The sequence below is a fragment of the Schistocerca nitens genome, unplaced genomic scaffold (genome assembly GCF_023898315.1).
Source record: "Schistocerca nitens isolate TAMUIC-IGC-003100 unplaced genomic scaffold, iqSchNite1.1 HiC_scaffold_240, whole genome shotgun sequence".
NCBI lineage: Eukaryota > Metazoa > Arthropoda > Insecta > Orthoptera > Acrididae > Schistocerca > Schistocerca nitens.
Window position 1 is genome coordinate 150,001 of NW_026045781.1, and position 5,000 is coordinate 155,000.

At 56.4% G+C, this 5,000-nt stretch overlaps 3 non-coding genes across 3 annotated transcripts in view; all 3 read right to left on the reverse strand.

Annotated features, from left to right (window-relative positions):
* The window catches only part of LOC126222643 (large subunit ribosomal RNA), a 4,222-nt gene extending 3,996 nt beyond the window's left edge, over nt 1-226 (reverse strand). Inside the window, exon 1 of the ribosomal RNA XR_007543449.1 lies at nt 1-226. This exon is cut by the window's left edge and continues 3,996 nt beyond it. This is a non-coding gene — a ribosomal RNA (large subunit ribosomal RNA).
* Nucleotides 227-414: 188 nt separating this feature from the next.
* On the reverse strand, nt 415-569 carry LOC126222611 (5.8S ribosomal RNA). The gene has a single exon (XR_007543421.1). It is a non-coding gene; the product is annotated as a 5.8S ribosomal RNA (ribosomal RNA).
* Nucleotides 570-921: 352 nt separating this feature from the next.
* Nucleotides 922-2,830, reverse strand: LOC126222622 (small subunit ribosomal RNA). The gene has a single exon (XR_007543431.1). It is a non-coding gene; the product is annotated as a small subunit ribosomal RNA (ribosomal RNA).
* Between the last annotated feature and the right edge of the window lie 2,170 nt (nt 2,831-5,000).

Sequence of the window (5,000 nt, forward strand, 5' to 3'; positions counted from 1 at the left end):
TCTACGGGCCGTGGCCTCATTCAAGTTGGACTTGGGCTCGGCGCGAGGCGTCGGGGTAGTGGACCCTCCCAAACACCACATGCCACGACAGGCGGCAGCCTGCGGGGTTCGGTGCTGGACTCTTCCCTGTTCGCTCGCCGCTACTGGGGGAATCCTTGTTAGTTTCTTTTCCTCCGCTTAGTAATATGCTTAAATTCAGCGGGTAGTCTCGCCTGCTCTGAGGTCGTTGTACGAGGTGTCGCACGCCACACCGCCAGCCGGCTGTGCACGCTACCGAGACAGTACCGGTATGCGAACCGCCAGGCGACGGGCGCGCATCGCTCGTTTGAGGGGACGTGGCCGGCCCCACAGGCCGGCACGACACACCCACGTCTCCGAAGCGGGACAAACGCCGCGCGCTTCAGTTTACGCAGCCGACCCTCAGCCAGACGTGGCCCGGGAACGGAATCCATGGACCGCAATGTGCGTTCGAAACGTCGATGTTCATGTGTCCTGCAGTTCACATGTCGACGCGCAATTTGCTGCGTTCTTCATCGACCCACGAGCCGAGTGATCCACCGTCCTGGGTGATCTTTTTACAGTTTCCACTGTCTCTTTCAAAACAGTTGCATAGGCGGGACTGAGGCGTTCGACGGCCCCTGTTCCAGTGTTTTGTGTCCAACGGCCTCACGGCCGATGGGCGTCGTACGGCTCCACTCCGGAGCGGACAGGCACTCGGGCGAACGTCATTCAAAACCGGCGCGAGGCGCCAGGTGCCGCAGGCCAGCCGCTCCAGAGCTTCAGCGCTCGTACCACACAACATTTTCCGTTAGTTTTGAGAAGCACGCGTGGTCCCGCACGCGGCGCACAGCTACTGCGAGCCGTACAGGTAGCGTGTTGCACGACACGACACGCACATCGAAAGACATGCAGTCTAGTCGGTAATGATCCTTCCGCAGGTTCACCTACGGAAACCTTGTTACGACTTTTACTTCCTCTAAATGATCAAGTTTGGTCATCTTTCCGGTAGCATCGGCAACGACAGAGTCGATGCCGCGTACCAGTCCGAAGACCTCACTAAATCATTCAATCGGTAGTAGCGACGGGCGGTGTGTACAAAGGGCAGGGACGTAATCAACGCGAGCTTATGACTCGCGCTTACTGGGAATTCCTCGTTCATGGGGAACAATTGCAAGCCCCAATCCCTAGCACGAAGGAGGTTCAGCGGGTTACCCCGACCTTTCGGCCTAGGAAGACACGCTGATTCCTTCAGTGTAGCGCGCGTGCGGCCCAGAACATCTAAGGGCATCACAGACCTGTTATTGCTCAATCTCGTGCGGCTAGAAGCCGCCTGTCCCTCTAAGAAGAAAAGTAATCGCTGACAGCACGAAGGATGTCACGCGACTAGTTAGCAGGCTAGAGTCTCGTTCGTTATCGGAATTAACCAGACAAATCGCTCCACCAACTAAGAACGGCCATGCACCACCACCCACCGAATCAAGAAAGAGCTATCAATCTGTCAATCCTTCCGGTGTCCGGGCCTGGTGAGGTTTCCCGTGTTGAGTCAAATTAAGCCGCAGGCTCCACTCCTGGTGGTGCCCTTCCGTCAATTCCTTTAAGTTTCAGCTTTGCAACCATACTTCCCCCGGAACCCAAAAGCTTTGGTTTCCCGGAGGCTGCCCGCCGAGTCATCGGAGGAACTGCGGCGGATCGCTGGCTGGCATCGTTTATGGTTAGAACTAGGGCGGTATCTGATCGCCTTCGAACCTCTAACTTTCGTTCTTGATTAATGAAAACATACTTGGCAAATGCTTTCGCTTCTGTTCGTCTTGCGACGATCCAAGAATTTCACCTCTAACGTCGCAATACGAATGCCCCCGCCTGTCCCTATTAATCATTACCTCGGGTTCCGAAAACCAACAAAATAGAACCGAGGTCCTATTCCATTATTCCATGCACACAGTATTCAGGCGGGCTTGCCTGCTTTAAGCACTCTAATTTGTTCAAAGTAAACGTGCCGGCCCACCGAGACACTCAATAAAGAGCACCCTGGTAGGATTTCAACGGGGTCCGCCTCGGGACGCACGAGCACGCACGAGGCGGTCGCACGCCTTCGGCTCGCCCCACCGGCAGGACGTCCCACGATACATGCCAGTTAAACACCGACGGGCGGTGAACCAACAGCGTGGGACACAAATCCAACTACGAGCTTTTTAACCGCAACAACTTTAATATACGCTATTGGAGCTGGAATTACCGCGGCTGCTGGCACCAGACTTGCCCTCCAATAGATACTCGTTAAAGGATTTAAAGTGTACTCATTCCGATTACGGGGCCTCGGATGAGTCCCGTATCGTTATTTTTCGTCACTACCTCCCCGTGCCGGGAGTGGGTAATTTGCGCGCCTGCTGCCTTCCTTGGATGTGGTAGCCGTTTCTCAGGCTCCCTCTCCGGAATCGAACCCTGATTCCCCGTTACCCGTTACAACCATGGTAGGCGCAGAACCTACCATCGACAGTTGATAAGGCAGACATTTGAAAGATGCGTCGCCGGTACGAAGACCGTGCGATCAGCCCAAAGTTATTCAGAGTCACCAAGGCAAACGGACCGGACGAGCCGACCGATTGGTTTTGATCTAATAAAAGCGTCCCTTCCATCTCTGGTCGGGACTCTGTTTGCATGTATTAGCTCTAGAATTACCACAGTTATCCAAGTAACGTGGGTACGATCTAAGGAACCATAACTGATTTAATGAGCCATTCGCGGTTTCACCTTAATGCGGCTTGTACTGAGACATGCATGGCTTAATCTTTGAGACAAGCATATGACTACTGGCAGGATCAACCAGGGAGCTGCGTCAACTAGAGCTGAGCAGCCGGCCGCCCGGGAGTGTGTCCCGGGGGCCCGCGCGAACACGCAAGCGTCCGCTCAATTATTCTGCAAACAGGAGGAGGCTGGGCTCCCCTGCACGATACACCTCGAAACCCTCTCAGGTCCCGGCGGCGCGCAGCGCCGTCCTAAGTACTTGGTCGGGTTCGAGAGAGGCGCAATCGCCCGGAGATAGGCGAGTAGACGCTTTCAGTGCGACCACCCGTGCTCCCAACTGAGCTTGCCGCTGCCGACAGAGGCCCGGGAGCGTGCTGTCGTGGTGTTGCCGGCGGGAGACAACACGCGGCCACAAACAGTGACCGGGCAGCTCCAACGCCAGCGCCACAGAGGGGCAGAGCCCCACTTGGGTGCCAAAGCGAACTCTCCCAGCACAGCGCACGCGCCAACACATCCGCACAGCTGCGATACAAACCACCTGCGAGAACCGCGGGGGCGACCGAGCAGCAGACGGCGTCGCGGCGCCGAGTGCCGGGCGGCGGCGCATCCTCAACGCACACAGTCCTCAATCGGACCAGCACACTGCAGATGTCCACCGCGCTTCGCACCGGGCCCGGGAGGACCCACTTTGGCCGCACGGCGCCGCGCGCTGGGTGCGCCGGCACGCAGATGCGCCGCCTGCCGCGTCCGTCAGCCGGCGCGCCTGCCACTGGGCGCCCCCACCAGCCGGCTGCCGCGCGTGCGCCCACGCAGCGCGCGGCCAGCACGCCGGGCGCCCCCCCCTCACCGGCCGGGGACGGTCCCACCCAGCCACCGCCGCGTATCGCTTCATACCCACATGCCCACTCACGTTCGTGGGTATGATGGGTGTCGCTGAAGCAACCGGTTAATACCTGTACCGATCGTCGATATCAACGATTCACCTCCAGCGCGAACAACCGCGCAACAACGGATTTCCAGTTCATTTGCGTAACTTGGGCAGCAAACGTAGACATCCATCTACATTTGCGACTTCTACGAGTCTTGCATGCCTGGATGTTGTGTGTCACGACGCACTCCATCAGCATACATACACGCTGCGACGTGTGCACGAAAGAACACGTGGAAGGTGGCCAGCGTACGTATACGAATGCCATTGCACAGCTGCGAAGCGCATTCAACACGCGAACTCCTGACCGACGAGCTAGAGGTGACAGGAGGGGAGGGGGGGGCGGGGGCGATATACGTCCTATTGCAGTACACAATACAGTGGATAGCGGGACCATGTGGAAAGTAAGCAACACTCGCAAGATGTGAGGGTACGCACCGTAAAATGAATCAATACGCAGAACACCACAGTGTGCGCGAAGTGAACTATGTTGAGATGGTTGCAATTAGGCAACGCTACACGAATTCCTAGAGTCATATAACTAACAATTACAGGGCAGGTTAGGGCGCAACGTGGGTTAGGTTAGGGCCCAACGTGGGTTAGGTTAGGGCCCAACGTGGGTTAGGTTAGGGCCCAACGTGGGTTAGGTTAGGGCGCAACTTGGGTTAGGTTAGGGCGCAACTTGGGTTAGGTTAGGGCGCAACTTGGGTTAGGTTAGGGCGCAACTTGGGTTAGGTTAGGGCGCAACTTGGGTTAGGTTAGGGCGCAACTTGGGTTAGGTTAGGGCGCAACTTGGGTTAGGTTAGGGCGCAACTTGGGTTAGGTTAGGGCGCAACTTGGGTTAGGTTAGGGCGCAACTTGGGTTAGGTTAGGGCGCAACTTGGGTTAGGTTAGGGCGCAACTTGGGTTAGGTTAGGGCGCAACTTGGGTTAGGTTAGGGCGCAACTTGGGTTAGGTTAGGGCGCAACTTGGGTTAGGTTAGGGCGCAACTTGGGTTAGGTTAGGGCGCAACTTGGGTTAGGTTAGGGCGCAACTTGGGTTAGGTTAGGGCGCAACTTGGGTTAGGTTAGGGCGCAACTTGGGTTAGGTTAAGGCGCAACTTGGGTTAGGTTAAGGCGCAACTTGGGTTAGGTTAAGGCGCAACTTGGGTTAGGTTAAGGCGCAACTTGGGTTAGGTTAAGGCAGAAGTTGGGTTAGGTTAAGGCAGAAGTTGGGTTAGGTTAAGGCAGAAGTTGGGTTAGGTTAAGGCAGAAGTTGGGTTAGGTTAAGGCAGAAGTTGGGTTAGGTTAAGGCAGAAGTTGGGTTAGGTTAAGGCAGAAGTTGGGTT